This window comes from Lygodium microphyllum, chromosome 28, assembly GCF_053477565.2.
Source record: "Lygodium microphyllum isolate KBCC chromosome 28, Lygodium_microphyllum_v1.1.10, whole genome shotgun sequence".
Classification (NCBI taxonomy): domain Eukaryota; kingdom Viridiplantae; phylum Streptophyta; class Polypodiopsida; order Schizaeales; family Lygodiaceae; genus Lygodium; species Lygodium microphyllum.
In genome coordinates this window covers 110,348,169-110,365,224 of record NC_141162.1, presented here as the reverse complement: position 1 = coordinate 110,365,224, position 17,056 = coordinate 110,348,169, and the positions used below count along the sequence as shown (strand labels likewise).

At 42.9% G+C, this 17,056-nt stretch overlaps 1 protein-coding gene and 1 pseudogene across 2 annotated transcripts in view; both read left to right on the top strand.

Annotated features, from left to right (window-relative positions):
- Positions 1 to 17,056, top strand: part of LOC148011864 (uncharacterized) — a 72,736-nt gene that overhangs the window by 8,652 nt on the left and 47,028 nt on the right. The window lies entirely within an intron of this gene.
- Positions 5,607 to 7,650, top strand: LOC148011865 (uncharacterized; annotated as a pseudogene).

The window sequence follows — 17,056 nt, the reverse complement described above, 5'->3', positions numbered from 1 at the left end:
GACTGATTGATTGCTCTATCAATTCCGATTCCGCTGCACTTTATGCATTTATCTCACCTTCCTCCCTACCTCGTCAAGCGTTCCCTTGGCAGAGCCTTGCTACTGGACCTACGCGATGGTGGCCATCTTCTTAGACTAGCATGTCTCTAGGTCCTTTCGGATACCCCAGGTCAGTCTAGCATTCATTTTTCGCGCTCTTAGAGTCGGGCCCATAGGATTCATTGTCCTTAGCTTTTTCATTTTGGACTTCTGCTACATTTACTTACATACATACACATTCATTGCATTTATTTTGAGTTAGATTTCCTTTCTGTTATGTTTTGCTTTGGAGCATCTCACCACTAACCTCTGTGTTTGTAGATTCTCATCTCTTTTGTAGGGTTTTGTCTTTTAGTGTAGGGCTAACTTGCAGATTGCTTTGGTCTTACCTGGGCTAGAGACGTGGGGATGTGCACCGTTCCTTTCATGGTTTTATCATCCTAGGAGTGTTTGCTTTTCTTTCAGCATGGCAGTTTTCCCTCCTGAGGCGGATTGTGCATCATCTCTCTCGATGCTATCATGGTGGCGACTTCTATCTTGCTTTTCTAGCGGGGGGCTTCATCCACTTCATCCACTTCCTCTTCTTTCATTCCTTACGGTTCTCGGCACCATAGAAGATTGACATCAGACTCTTCTTCCTTCTTCGACATCTACATCTAGGTTGAGAGGGGATTCCTACCCTTCTGGGTATTCTTCAGGCTTCAACACTTTGTCTTTGACATCAGCTTCTTCCCCTTGTTGTACCTTACCCTTTGCATTGCATGATTTCATCATCTTTGTACTAGGGCGCTTGGGCAAGTGAACAATTTTCCCATGAGGGACATTGTCCAAGTGGTACCTGTTGCATGAGCATTCTTCAATATGTAGTATACTTTGCATCTCATTGTGCAGAGCCCCACTTGAGCAGATCCTAAGCTGTTTCCATTGGTGGTTGTTGTTACCCCACCACCATCCTTCTTCATCACATGGATACCTTATCACCTATTTTTCCTCGTCATCAACACCCCGAGTGGATGGTTAGCTTGTTCTGATTTGTGATGTGTTTCCTCCCTACTCCCGTCTTCTGGGTCACTATTACTCAATCGGCTGCATCCCATAAACTTTACCTCACTTGTTTTAAAAAAAAAGTTCCACGTAGTTCCATCTGCCTTTGTAGGGCTTGGTAGGCCATTGGGCAGCCGACGTGCACCTTTTGTCCGATGCCCTGTCCTATTTGGGGTGGCTACTTGGATTCCCTCGGTAAGATAACCATCGCCTCTTTAGTCTTGGTAGGCTACTAGGTAGCCGACATGTACCCTTTGTTCGATGCCTTGGCTGTTGTGGGGTGAGATGCCTTGGGGTAAGTAAACATCACAATGGCTGGCCTAACCTTTTGGCTCAGTTTTGGGCTTGAGAGGGGGTGTTGAGCTAAAATATGCATAACTTGTTGATTAGTCTCTTAAACAACCCCAAAACGTACTAAAAAATGCTCTTTTAGAGTAAAAACCCTAAAAAAGGGAGCGGTTCGAGAGAGTTTAGTGGAAACCCTAATTTTTAGGGCGCCCTTCCATATCTATAAATAGACAAGCTGCCCCCATTCAGCCTTATTCCGTCTGTGTAGGTTTCTCACTCCACGTGCAGATTTCAGTCATCAGTTTCCTCCCAGGCTGTTCAGCCCCTCAAGACTGCTGCCACTTCATCTGTGTTTGCTCTTGCTGCTGGTGCCTTCATCCATGGTGACGTCAGTTGCTAGCGACATCATCATTTACTGCGATCTGATCATCCGGTCATCGCCAGTCACATCAGACACTGTTTCAGCTTGCTATTTACAGCAGACTGTGCACAGTTTCCAGCCTCTGATTGGTGGTACACTGTTGTGTTTACCAATTTCCAGCCTCAGTCATCACAGACTTGGGATCTGTCTCCAGTGGACGTCACACTCTGACATTGCTCTGTCCTTGAGCACACTGTACACTCTTATATTCATTTACAGCGTTCATTTACTTCAGAGTTGTGTTCTCTCTCTCCCTTCTTTTGTTTGTGTTTGAGTTTTAAGTTTTGCGTTTAGGGTTTGAGTTTTGCATTTAGGGTTTAAGTTTTGAGTTTTGCCTTTAGGGTTTGAGTTTTGCCCCCTATGTCTGTCTATCTCTTTGTGTTTCTATCGTGGTCGTAAACTCTGTGTGTCCTTAGTGCAAACCCTAGTAGTTTTCTTCACATGAGGTAGCTAATATATCTCAAGACTAAGAAAAGAGGATATCAAGTTTTGTCATATCGAGCTTAGTGTTGAGGATCCCTCACATCCGCAGAATCTTTGTTGAAAAGCTACTTGTCAAAATCAAATTGTCAATATACCGAATGGTGAGCACATACTGGAAGGCCTCCAACTGAAAGCAAAGGTTGGGGTTGTGATTTGATTTACAAAAGCCATGGCGAAGAAGAAGCGATCAATCCATTGATACTAGGTCCTAGGTGCGCGCTTCAGGCCATAGGGAGCTTGAGGTAGACTGTAGACATGATTCGGCTTATTGGGCACAACAAAACCTAGAGACCAATCAAAATATATGTCCTCCTCAAGGGTGTAATTAAGGAAGGTGGATTCAAACATCCATCTAGTACATTGAGTAATGATGATGGACTGCAAGGGATAAGACCATTTGAACGGTGGAAATTTGAGTGGGAGCGAATGTCATTAGAAGACCTTTGCCCACCATATCACTATGAGAAGAAACTCTGGATGCTTTCTGTTGATGATTCCTCTTCTATGCTGGATCACATCAATAAGATAGAGGACATGTGAGATGAACTTGCATCCCTTGGCAAGATGATCTCATTGAAGGATATGGTGGTGATTCTTCTTAGTTGCCATCTCCCAAGTACGACATCTTCTACACCAACTTGCTTACCTTCAGGGTTCAAGAGACTCTTCTATGGGAAGCGCTGGCTTTGCTTGTTGTGGAGCACGAAGAGCGACTCAAGGAGTTTGGTACTAGTGAATCCAACTTTATTGAATCTTTATTGTAGGATTGAAGGGGGTAACTAGAAAGATAAGAAGGCTAAGAACAAGAAGAAAAAGCAGGATAAGAAGTCTTCTTTGGGCTATATCACCAATTTAGAGAAGCCTAAATGTCCACGTTGTGTGAAGGATACCCATCTTGAAGAGGAGTGTTGGAAGAAATACCTCATGAGAGTGTGCAATGGAAAGGAAAGAAAAGCAAACATGGAGAGAAGAAGGTGATTGAATGAACATAGGAGAATGAACAAATTGTTTACAATGGTGAAAGATACAAGGGTGCAACAATTAGTCCCAACACACAACATTAAGCATGTATGGACTTCAAGTTAGTTTTAGGGGGAGGGGGTGTTGAGCTAAAATTGCATTGGTCTGACTTAAACAACCCCAAACCACGCTTAATTAATGAAGAAACCTTATTATTTTAAAAAGAAATGTGATTTTAGAGAGTTACTGTGTCCCACATGCCAAACCCTAATTTGGGTGTTATAAACTTTCTATAAATAGGCATGCAGTTCACCATTCTCTCCCAATCTCGTTTTTGTAGGTTTTAGGGGTTGTATCTCTAACGCCCATACGCCATTTGTGGAGGACATTGCTGTCAGAGCTTCCCATCACTCTCCGCTATCATTTGGCGCTTGATTCTAGCCTTTATATCCACCTGTGAGTTGTTGTCTGCATCTTCGAGCTGTCGCCTATATCTAGGAGTTGTTGCTTACTGCTTGATGCTTGCATTTGCTATTGATGTCATTAGCTGGACTTGTCACCATTAGTTAGACATTGTCGCTATCATTCAAAATTCGTAATTCTTGAGATTCTCTTTGCTCTAGTTGTCGCCTACATTTGTTGCACAATTGTCTACTGTTTCCCGAGATGTTGCCTAGTTGTTCTCTCTTCTTAAGTTTTTGTGTTTTTATTTTTCTCTCCTCTGCTTGTCTGCATGTTAGATCCAGTCTCTCTAGTCGTATTTGCTATTGTTCGACATGCGGAGGTTGCCTTGTTGCATTTCAAGATCCGTTTAGAGTACGACATACTCTCTAGCTCATAATCTCTGCCTTGATCCCGAGATACGATAGTTGGAGGTTCAATATTCATTGCATAGTGTGTTTGCTACATGAGCATTGTATACTCAAGAATCAATAATCATTCACTTTATTATTCATTGTGTTCACTTTCTCTGATCAGTCATTTAGTGCTTTGTTATATGATTGGTTTTGTGTTTTTAGCATCTAGAGTATTTCTTTACATGGTATCAGAGCTAGGTACTATTTGAGAAACCTTGGCTTCTAATCAGAAAGCTCATCCATAAAAGCAGAAACGACAAAAGGGTCAGATGACTTTGCATGCATTCATACTACTACTCCAGTCTCCATAGCCAAACATGGACAAACAATCAGGAGTAGGCCTCTTAGCTTTCTACTGCCTGATGTGACATGGCTGGAGAATCATCGGATCACCATGGAGTCCATAGACCATATCAGATTTTTGCTGCTCTGCTGAGTATGATCTCATCCTTATGCATAGGGCTCGGCAAGAGGTTGAAGGTAAGTGTGAGTTATCTCCTTTGGATTCAATGCATAGAAATAATGATCTCGCAAGACTTTTGCTTGTATTGTGCCTACTTCGAACGAGTGAAGGAGAAATCCAACACTTGTAAGTGGCAATGCAAGTATTGTCCAAAGCTCCAAATCTCATTCGTCACTTGCTTTCTCGTCCACCTTTGCAAATTAGGAGGGGAAGCCATACCATGCCCCGGTATTCTTGACGATGTCTATGAAGATTGTCGTCGGAAATACTTGCCATTGAAGCGATGCAAAGGCCTTTCAAGGGCAAGTGAAGAGGTCATCTCTCTCGATCATGAGGTCTCGGCGGATGCGGAAGACGAACTGTCTGAGTTTCCTCCGTTGGAGGGGCCTCTTTTATTCCATCTAGAAAAAGCTATTCGAGTGGTGCACCTATGTCTAAGTGACAAGCCACTCTTGCCCAAGCAACGGGGCAAGTTTCCGGTTCTCTCTCTTTTCTCTCAAGGAGAGGCAAAGACAAGCGAAAATAGAGATTGCACACACCATAATTGAGTGCAATCTCTCTTTCCATATTCTCAAAATGGATCCATGGAAGCAGATGGTGAAAGCCATTGCTGCCGTTGGTCCATGCGAGAGATGGTATGGTGTCACGTACAATGACATACGTACCAAGAAACTCGATGAGGAGAGAGAGAGGATTGACAAGTCTCTTGAGCCCATGCATGCGGGTAGGGCGAAGTATGAATGCTCTATCCTATCCGATGGATGGAGTGACCGTTAAAAAAGGGGCATCATCAATATCCTCGTCTCTTGCTCACTTGACATACTTCCTACGAGCGGTGGATGCGGGCACAAGGGGAAGGAGAACCACGGGCTCGTTCATGTATCAGCACATACCACAAGCCATCATTGAGGTAATGCTTCTAAATCCATTATTTTGTAATTTTTTCTTTTAACATTCCAAATTTATTCTAATTTCATCATGTATAATCTTGTAGGTTGGACTGCAAAATGTGGTGCAAGTTGTTACAGACAATGCCTCGAATTGTGCATCTATGGGGCGGAAACTTGAGGCTGAGTTTCTGTCCATAGTATGGACACCATGCGCTACACATTGTTTAGATATTCTTATGGAAGATATAGGCAAGTTGAAGTGGGTGGCGGGGATTGTCAACAATGCCTGCACAATCGTTGGCTTTGTCAACTCCAAGCTTCGAGTTCTTGCGATTTATCGCTTATACTCGAACTTGCAGTTGAAGAAGCCCTCGAAGACTCGGTTTGTGTCCATGTGGCTTCTCCTCGAGCGTCTCTATGACGTTTGCAACAAGCTACAAAAAATGGTTGTGTTAGATGAGTTTAAGGAATGGCTTGAAGGGGAGTCCACATCAAGCCAAGTGGAAGCAAAGGTCGTTCAAAGGCTTTGCTTAAAGGGAAAATTTTGGATGGATGTGGGGCATTATCATTGCCATCACTCCCATCTACAAGGTGCTTCGTATGACGAACATGGAGGGGACCACTATTGATCTCCTTTATCATCTTATGGCAGATGCGATGGAGGAGATACAATCATCGACCATCTTGGATGGGGAGGCCTCTTCTTCATGGTATTGTTTATTAAAAAAAAAAGATTCATGCTTATTTTTAGTTTTAGAATCTATATTTTATATTGTCTCACAAATCTCCCTCTAAATCTTTATCTTTTTACACCTACTGTAGTGATATCTTGGATACCACCCCTAAAAGAGATGACATTCTCTTTTTGACAAAGAAAACATGGGAGTGGATGAAGCGACCCATACATACATGGGTTTGTGGCACTCTTGCATCTCGCCTTAAAAAAACCCTTCCTCTTCATGGATGCCAATGTGCTTGCTGATCGTGATGCCTTTCTTTCAAAGGCTTTGGTGGAAGAGCACCAAGGTGCCTTCCTCCAAGAGCTCATTAATTATAGCGATCAAAGAGGTACCGCTTTCACATCTACCATTTGTTGGAAGCGGGAATCGTTGGTGAAGCCCCTTTTTTGTGGGAGTCATTTGGCTATCAATTGCCTCACCTCCGAAGAGTGGCCTTACGCATTCTTGCACAGGTTTGAAAAATCTCTTCTATTTTTTCATTTAATTCTAGTTATAACTTACAACTTGTAAGTTTAAAGTTTAAACTTGTTTTTTCTTCACATGGTTTAGGATTGTTCGTCGAGTGCATGTGAGAAGAATTGGTCCGCCTATTGCCTCGTGCACACCAAATTTCATAATAAGCTTAGCACATAACAATTGGAGTAACTAATTTATTGTCGCTCCAATTTACACATGCTACGTAATATGCATGAGATGCACGAATCTGGCATGAAGCTCTTTTTGAAGAAAACCACCCGACCTGCTGGGAAGCAGCATGCCGTTTGGCCCTTCGCGCGAGATCCATTTCACTCGCGTCTAGAATCCTTCCCCGCATTGCAGCGCACACCTTGAATTGAACTTTGTGAGGCTTGAGTTGGATTTGGGGAAGTCTTCTGTTGTCTATAGCAAGGCAGGTATCGTATATCTAATTTTTATACTTTTTAGTTTATAACTTTATTCATAGATTATGAAATATATTTAAAGAAGTTTCATTTGTTTAATCTAAGGTCTTCATTTTTTAATTGTATAGATAAATGTGGATTCATTCAAGCTCTCCGCTAGTACACTTAAAAGTGTGACTCGCGAGAGAGACTTGGAGGATGAGCAGATCTTTAGGGAGCTTTACTTGGAGCTCGAGGAGATAGACTGACGGGTCTCTCGCACTCATGCATGGCGTGCCCGTGTTGTTATTCACTCTCGCGCCGGTAGCAATGGAACTTTTACTTCGGTATCCACATCGGTTGCCCGTGATGCTTGTGGGGCCCTTAGATGCTACATGAGGCGTGGGAGTGGCTCGAGAAGTACTCCTAGTTCGGCCCAAGAGAACATACCTATCACTGTCTCCCACCTAGAGCTTAGAGAGCCCGAGTATGATGACGAGGGCAATATCATTAGTGAGGGTGATTTTGTTGAGGAGGGTGATGGCTCCTTAAGCGGTGACGAGGATGCTTCCACCTTCAATGCCGAGAGTGATATGAGCACCTAGAGTAATCATGTATCTTGATTTGAATTGAGCCATGGATGATGGCTTTTATCTCAAGCCATTTTTGTACACTTTTTGTATGAGATTGCACATCTGGCTCATAATAAAGTTGTTGGTTTCATTATTCATGCTACATAGTACACTCTTGAGTCTTGTTTCAACTCTCTTTTGCACTTTTGACTTGAATCTCTAAGTTTATGTTTTAACTTTTAAGTCCTAAAATTAAGCATAGACTTAAAATTATATGTATTTTTTCTTTTATCGGACATAACATCAGACGTAGGTTCAAGATTTATTAGTCCGATTAGTACCGTGCGAGCATCGGACTTTACTAATCCGATAGCATAAGACGTGACAACCATGCTTTCACCATGAGGGCCGTTACTCTCTATGGCCAGCTCCAGCAACTGAAGTTTGAAACCAAAGATACGATCCAATCATTCCTACTTCGAGTTATCCAAATCCAGGACCATCTTCGCATTATGCAGTCTGCCCTATCAAAGGCACATCTTGTTGGTATGGTACTCTACAAGCTTTCTCGGGAGTTTGATGGAGTGGCGAATGCTTTACGGGCGCACACATCTACGACTCATGTCAGTTTTCTTCATATGTCCTTGATGTTGCTCGAGCATGAGGGGACTTTGCGACTATAGGGGCAGCTTCCTCACATTATGGAGGTTCAGGTGAGGCTTTTACAGCTTCGGAGAGGGGTTCAAAGACGAAGAAGTTCAAGGCCCAGTGTTACCACTGTGGCAAGAAGGGCCATTTATAGAAGGATTGCAAAGAGTTAGCGGCTTTCAGGAAGAAAAAGGAGTAGAAGACGAAGCGAGATGTAGACTCCTCCGACGAGTCATCATCTGCCTCAGATTCTTACTCAAATCCTCCGGCCAAGGTGAAGTCCAAGGCGGGAAAGGGATTCTCTTCTTCGGATCATGGAAAGGGCTTGGTGGCCCCTTCCTTAGCTGCTTTCTAGTGGTGGTGATGATGTCATCCCTCACGACTCTCCAGTGCTAGAGAGAGAGTGAGAGGATGGTGAGATGGGGCAGCTGTGCCTCATCTATATTTCTATACAGATGCATAGGATCCAGAGAGGGACATCCCTAACGCATTAATCGAAGTCTGATGGATACAAATCCTAGAGCTAGATTGACATCCAGGTTCATGATGGGCTGGGTACTTGACAGAGAGCGGGTGGCTTTTGTCTGAAGCTCATATGAGGGGACACTTTGGCGGTTTGGCCAAAGGGGGGGAATTCATGGTCATTTATGTGCTACGGCATTGGTGATAGGATGGTCACGTATGCTATATCAGAGGCATTGTTGACAGACATTGAGAGCTACTATAATCTTCTCTATCTTCAGGAGCTGGTACGATCGTCATTGACATCAGGTTCTCTCCGAGGCACCTTGGTGGTGGCTTGATCACCCACTGCTTGGGTATCCATGGTTCTGAAGAATTTGTGGGTGGGTTAGGAGTGGGAAGTAGACTCGGTTAAGAAGGCACTATCTCTAAAGGACAAATGTGAGGAAAGGGCTTGGAATTTGGTATAGAAGATTGCACAGTATCCCTCTCATCAAATACTACATGTCTCCAAACAATCACCTTGTTTGTTTGAGGATTGAATAGATGATAGGTTTTCACTTCGGAGGAGTATCCGACATGAATCAGGAGGTCAGCTCAGAGAGTAAGCTTACCTATTTTATCATTAGGGTGTAAGCATAACTCCCAAAGACTCTAAAGTGAAAAACTACAACTGAGCACCAAAGAATGTCTCATACACAGAGGCCTCTGAGGGATAGTCGTAGTCGACACTAGTTGAGGATGTTTACCGATGTGTTGAAAGCCTTGATCTAAATGTGCTTAGGGAGCTTTGGTGTGAATAACACAGAGCATGCCATGTTCATGATAGTCTAATTTCTACGCTCTACGACCCCATTGGTGAGCTAGGGTGAAATACCATGCTTTTGTAGAAACTCAAAAAACTTATGGGAGCTGAACTTGCCCCCATTGTCACTCCTTGTGCATCCTATATGATGACCAATTTGATTATGTATCAACAACACCCAAGGAGAAAAGTATGTGAAGGCATCGGACTTATGCTTGAGAAAGTACACCCACATGTATCTAGAATAATCATCCACAATAAAAAAGAAGAACAATGTACCATTCAAGGCGGCAGTGGATGTCAATTCACAAAGGTCAACATGAATCAATCTAAGAGGCACCTCAACTCTATGTGTCGACTGCCAAGGGAATGGGGTACGGTGTTGCTTTCCGAGTTGACAAGCTTTACAGACATCTTGCAATAGCTTTAGGCGTGGAAGACCATTAACCATTTGATGACACGACAACTTATAAAGAGAGTCATATCCGAGATGTCCCAAGCGAAAATGCCAAAGATACTTAATGCTCGTAGGCTTCCATGTAGCGGCTAAAGCTTGGAAGTAGTGGAATTCAGAGCCCTCAATTGTTGGCTCGAAAAGATTTGTGTCCGGTGGTACAGGCCACTACGTTGTGCCTCATCACAAGCAATCACTAAACTAGTCTAACAGTCAAGAACCTCAATTGTGGTCGTTATGAAGAAGATTGCTCGATCCATCCGAGCAAAGTTGTTGAACAGATAATAAGGTCACCCCTAGCTGGGGAACATAGTATACATCATCCAGCGCAGTGCGATTCGAGCCTTGGTCATTGGCAAAACTGACGTGATTGTGAGTTTGAATCATAACCGAGGATTGTGATGTGTGAAGACATGCAAAGGTGCACTTAATGGAGGCTGAAAGGAAGGTGCAACAGAACTAGTAGGTGGGATGGGTGGGAGATTAAATGGATTTGTCATTTATGTAGATGCAGGAAATGTGCTAGGTTCCTTTTGTCCATTAAATGCAAATGATAAAAGAGATGAATCACCAAAATCAAATTGACCATGAGATGTAAAAGTTGAAGGAAATGATGAAGGAGCACTCACCATAGATTCTTCTAGTTTTTGTTTACTTTTTCTTGAGTGCAATTGGAAAAACTTGTCCTCTTTGGGACAAATGAACCATTACTTAGTTTGAAGAGTTGCTTTATCATGAGCATCTCCAATATCTTGCAGAAAAGAGGAAGTAAACTCAAAGGATTGAGAAGTAGTAACATGTGTACTTGACATAGGAGTGAATGAAGGTGGAGAAGTGTGCGGAAAATATGAAAGAGGTAAAGATATAGATGATGATGGTAGAGAGGAAAATGGTTTTTTACTTCATGCTAGTTTCCTCCTTAGGATGTCTAGTTCTTTGTGGAGCTTCCATCCTTGCAAAATCATTAGACCAGTGCACCAAATCTAAAGGGGAAAACTCAAATTTACCTCTAATCTGCTGTTGAGCTAGATACATGAGGATGAGTGTGGAGGAAGCTCACGCTTAACCGCCAAGACCCATGGACCGCTTATTGTTTTAAGCGTTCCAAGCCGTGCACTAATGGTTACCTCTCTCATAGCCGACGCGCTATCCATCTCTATGGATGTAGTGAGCTTACCTGTCACAAGACTGTGACAACTATTATCTTTTTGCTGATTTCTTTATTACTACTTTATTTGTGTTTTTCTTTTTGGAAGGATCCCTCTCGAAATCTAAACGCCTGAGTTGCATGGCCAATATGTGAAACGGACAGGAATGTTCAGTGAGTCAAGACTAGACAGTTAAGGTCCAGTACAAGTCTGGAAGAGACTGATGGCATTGTAGATTGACAAGCTGTGCTGAAGAACTAGCTTGGAAGAGACTAGTTCAAAACGAAGATGGACAAATCTGCAAGAGATTAGTCCATGTGGGGTCATCAGTGGAAATTCACTTTCAGTTGAGCTACATTACAAATTTGGATGTAGCCATAGTCTGCAAAGATGGTCAGAAGACTAGTGGGATGCAATGGAAGCAACTCCTAAAATTTAGGGAGTTATTATTTTTGGACCCCAGAATCTGTTCGTGTCATTATCTTCATTTTTGCACGAGGATCAATTCTCTGGCTGTGCCGAGATCAAATTTTGCATCGAGCATGGAGAATTTTAGACCAGAAGGCTGGAACGGGAAATATCTTCCAGTGCTGCCATTTGGCACAAATTGGTGCACTTACATCTTAAAGAGGGCTGGCGTGCAGTTTTTGGGCAAAAAGGGGCTCATTTGAGAGGGATTGCTGCAGATGGAGAGCTCTTGAGAGCTGGTCTTCCTTGTCAATGATGCACAGAGGGCTGAACTTGCTTCCTACTCTCTCTCTCTCTCTCCCTGACAGTTTGGTTATGCTTCAGAATCAAGGGCCTTTCTGCTGATTCAGGTACAGTTGTGTGGAATATGCTGTTTTTGCATGAGGCAAGAGCCTCTTTTCTCGAGGAACAGGAGCAGTTGTTTGCTGCCCACAAGCAGGAATAGGTGAGGGTGGCAATCTCACTAAGCAGGTGTCTGAAACAGCACTAAATCAGTACAGATTTTGGACTGTTGAGAGGTTAATTCAGAGCCCAATTGATGTCAGAGTCAAGGGGCACTTGGCCCAGATGATGCAGGACAGTGCAGGGAACAATATGAGCTGAAAACAGGTGTCAGAACAGGTCTGAACCAGTAATTACAGTGGGCTGAACAGTACAGGGAACTGTATGAGTTGTAAACAGGTTTCAGCAACAGGAGCATTCTAGCTTCCTGTATTTCTTCTTAACTCTGTGTCTTTAAGTTCAGGTAAAGTCGATGACTGTAAATTGGGTGAAAGCATTTATGTATTTTGGTTGTACACTACCGCCCTTTCCAGTGAACAGGCCGGTTTCATGGTTCCCTCGCCGGGATCGAATCACTTTTTCCCTAAAGAGTGAGCTAGGGTTTGTTTGGGTGTAAGACACAGAATTGTGCATTATGGCTGATAGAAAGGAAGACAGCAGAGAGGAGCGTCTTCATCACAGGAGATCCGTGTTGTTCATGAGGTGGGAGAGTCTTCTAGACCTCCACAGTTTGTTACTCCTCCTGTTATGGTTGAGCCACAAGTTCTTACGGTTTCTTCTATGGATGAAGACGTTTTCAAGACTTAGTTAGTTGGTGCTGTGAGTATGTTTACTCAAGTGATGCAGAATTCAAGGTTTTTGGCATTTTTGCAGCCCTCCCTTCCTTTATAGCAAGTTGGGCAATCTGCAAAGATTTCGTATCCAGTAGAGGTCCAGGATAAGGGTAAGCATGTTGCAGATTCAGTGGAAACACCAAGGCAGCTTGTGGAGTCAATGGAGACTCTGAGATTGGTTCCGACTGTCCAAGAACAGATGGCGGAAACGCTAGTTACACAGGCATTGCCAGTTCAGCTCGCCACTTTACAGCAGCCAAATGTTGGTTTAAATGGACAGGGAAACAGTTTTCAGGCTTTCCCACAGGTTTTCCCACCGACCTCTGTACATCCTGGGTACTTTGGAGGTGGATCTGTATTTCAGAGTATGGCTGGTTATGCGTCTGGACACCAGATTTATGTACCAGGAACAGTGTTTGGGGGTGCACAGGGTTTTATGCCAAATCCCATGTACGGTAATATAGGCATGCAGCCTGGATTTCAGGGAGTTCAGGGCAGTTTTGGCATGCCACAGGGCACTTTTGGTATGTCTGGTTATCAAAATCAGCAAGCAAGTATTGCGTCTACAAGCCTTGTAGTTAGTGGTCCGGCAACTTCTATGCCACCTGTTAGTGTTCCTATGTTACAGGCATATCCTACGGACCCTTTGATGGCTCATGAGAAGCCAAAGCCATACAAGGAAGGTGGTGCAGCCGTACAGTTTGATATCTTTCGAGGATTTGAAGATAGGACTAAGCCACTCTCTTTCCTACAGCAGTTTGATGCTGCGTTTGCAGGAGGGAACTTTACAGAGCCTTCTAAGGTTCGGAAAGCTGCCACTTTTCTAAAGGACAATGCTAGTCAGTGGTGGAGTACATTGTTGATGCAAGGACAGGCTCGTGCCACTTGGACTTACTTTAAGCAAGTATTTGCTTCTGTGAGATTGATGTTATGTCAGCTTGGTACAATTTGGATGCATCTAAATGCAAGGATCTGGAAGACTATAACAAGAAGTTTTGGGAGGCTTTGCTTCCAGTCACTTCTTACAGGGTTGTGCCATTGACCGAGCAGATAGAGAAATATTGTTGTGGGCTGCCCAAGGAACTTCAGAATTATTGTACAAAGACAAAGGTCACCACTTTGACTCAATTAATTAAGAATGCTACCACAGGAAATGCATTATTGTTGGGACAGTCAAGTGGTTTTGGCGGCAACATTACACAGGACAAATCTGAAAAATTTTCAGCAAAGAAGCCATTTGGTAAACAGGTTTCTCAGATTTCTCAAATCACAAGTAAATCTTGGCAGTTCAAGAAGAAGCCAGCCAAGTTCTTTGGACAGCAGTCAAAGGACTAGAAGAAACCTTTTGTGTACAAGTCTCTTGAAGAGAGAAAGGCTTTAATGGCTGAGAGGAAGTGCTTTATCTGTGAGCAGACTGGTCATATTGCGTCTAATTGTCCGGACAAGAATAAGAGATCAGCTGATGATGATAAAGAGGACAGGAAAGGAAAGAAGCCCAAACCTTCAGCAGGTCTAGTGCCAGATATGCTGGGAGACAAGCCACACTCGGATGCTAATGAGCTTTGTAGAGCTTGGGGTAAAGTTAGGGATCAACATGTACTCATTTTCTTTGATCCTGGAGCTAAGGTAAACTTTATCTCACCAGAATTGGCTTCTACTTTGGGCATCAGAGCAGATGAGATGGGCTACACAACAGAGGCAGGGTTGGCATGTCCTGGCCACTCAGAGTCTGTGACACCCATTCTTGGAAAGCTGCGTCTTCATGTATAGTCTTATGTTGATGCAGAAGAATTTTATATCATGCCACTTGAAGGCTGTGATGTCTTGTTGGGAATGCCATGGATGTTCAGAAAGCATGGTGTGTTGGATGCCTTTAACAAGACACTGACTTTGGAACATAGGGGAAAGACTCATGTGCTTGATGTGAAGCTTAAAGGAGAGTCTGAACCTGTTGTATCGGCTTCTACCATTACATCTGTAATAAAGAATCATCTTTCTGTGTACTTGATTTTTGCACGTGATGTCAAGGATAATGATGAGTCAAATTTTTCTATGTTAAATAGAGACAGGTCTGCTTTCTTGTCTTAGTTCAGTGATTGTTTTTCTGACTCATTACCATCACAGTTGCCACCAGAGAGGTCTGAGGATCATGCGATAGATTTGGTGCGAGGCAATAGCCCACCAAATAGACCTCCGTATAGGGTTAGTGCAGCCCAACAGAAAGAGATATTGAGCCAGGTGAATGAGCTCTTAGAAAAAGGGCTGATTCAGCCAAGTTCATCTCCCTTTTGCTCACCAGTGCTCTTAGTGCAGAAGAAGGATGGCTCTTGGCGCATGTGCATAGATTATCGAGCGTTGAACAAGAGTACCATCAAGAACAAGTTCCCGATTCCAAGGATTGACGACATCCTTGACCGTTTGGAAGGAGCGTCAATTTTTAGCAGGATAGATTTGAAGAGTGGATACCATCAGATCAGGATTAAGCAAGAGGATGTGCATAAGATTGCATTTAGGACCACGTTTGGTCTCTATGAGTTCTTGGTAATGCCATTTGGACTTACTAATGCTCTTGCTACGTTTAATCGAATGATGGATAGGATTTTTCATCCATACAGGCAGTTTGTTGGAACATTCTTTGATGACATGATTGTCTTTTCAAAGAATGAACAGGAGCATAGAGAACACTTGAAAGCAGTCTTTGATGAGCTTTGCAGTAATAGGTTGCTTATCAATGGTAAGAAGAGTGAGTTCTTCTTGGAAGAAATCTAGTTTCTGGGGCACATAGTGTCAAAGGATGGTGTCCGAATGGATCTTGCTAAGGTTGAAGCAATTAGAACATGGCCAGATTTGAAGACTGTCCATGATGTTAGAAGCTTCTTGGGTTTGTGTTCTTACTACAGGAGGTTCATTTGCAATTTTGCAGAGATTGCTTCACCTTTACATGCTTTACAGAAGAAAGGAGTCTCTTTCCAGTGGACCCAGAAAGAGATTTCAGCTTTTAATCTTCTTAAAGAAAAGATGACTTCTAGTCCAGTGATCATTCTACTAGATCTTAGGAAGTCATTTGTTGTCTAGTGTGATGCCTGTGGCAATAGCATTGGTGCAGTGTTAATGCAAGATGGCCGGGTAGTAGCTTATGAAAGCAGAATCTTGCGAGGGCCAGAGAAGATTATGCAGGTTTATGAGAAAGAATTGTTGGCTGTGATTCATGCACTTTCTTGTTGGAAACACTACCTACTTGGGGCAGATTTTGTTGTCCAGATAGATCATCAGACATTGCGTTATTTCTTAACTCAGACTAAGCTGTTAGAAAAGCATATGCATTGGGCAAACTTTTTGTCAATGTTCCATTTTCAGATTGTGCATGTGGAAGGCAAAAAGAATGTTGTGGCTGATGCCTTGTTAAGGAAGCCACAAATTTCAGTTGTGTCAATTCCTTATCATCATGAGCTTGATGATATGAAGGAACAATATGCTGATGATGAAGATTTTGCAAGGATCTTTGATCAGCTTGTCAATGGACAACATCATGAGCATTATCTTCTCAAGGATGGTTTCATGTTGATGCATGGTAGACTATGTGTGACTACGCCATTGAGACGGAAAGTTATGATAGAGAGTCACTCTCCACCATATGTAGGGCATCGTGGTATTGATGCAACAGTCAAAGCAGTAGAGACATTCTTTTATTGGTCTACTTTGAGAAGAGACGTAGATGCTTTTGTGCGGCAGTGTTTGATTTGCCATAAGGTCAAGTTTGACAGGCAAAAAGCACCAGGGCTTTTACAGCCATTGCCTATTCCAGATAAACCATGGGAAAGCATAGCTATGGATTTTATCTTTGATCTTCCAAGGGCACAGACAGGAAATGATGGGATATGGACTATTATTTGCAAGTTTAGCAAGCAGGCTCATTTCATTCCTGTCAGGAAGAAGATAAAACCAGATCAGATGGCACGTTTGTTTATGTGCAATGTCTTTAAGTATCATGGAATGCCACAGTCTATTGTCAGTGCACAACGCTTAAGTTCTCATCGTCATTTCATCCACATATTGATGGACAGTTAGAAGAGGCAAATTCTACTGTCTTGGATCTGCTTAAATGTTATGTGTCAGAGCACAAGTCAAAGTGGGAGCAGTATTTGCCTTTGGTTGAGTATGCATACAATAATACTGTGCATTCGTCAACAGGCAAAGCCCCTTTTGAAATTGTTGAAGGTGGTAAAAAAGTTCCTCCCATTTTGCATACAAAGGATAAGATCTTTCAGGTAGATTAGTATGTGCAGAATATGGGGGAAATGTATCAGAAAGTTAAGCATGCCCTTGAAAGGACTCAGGC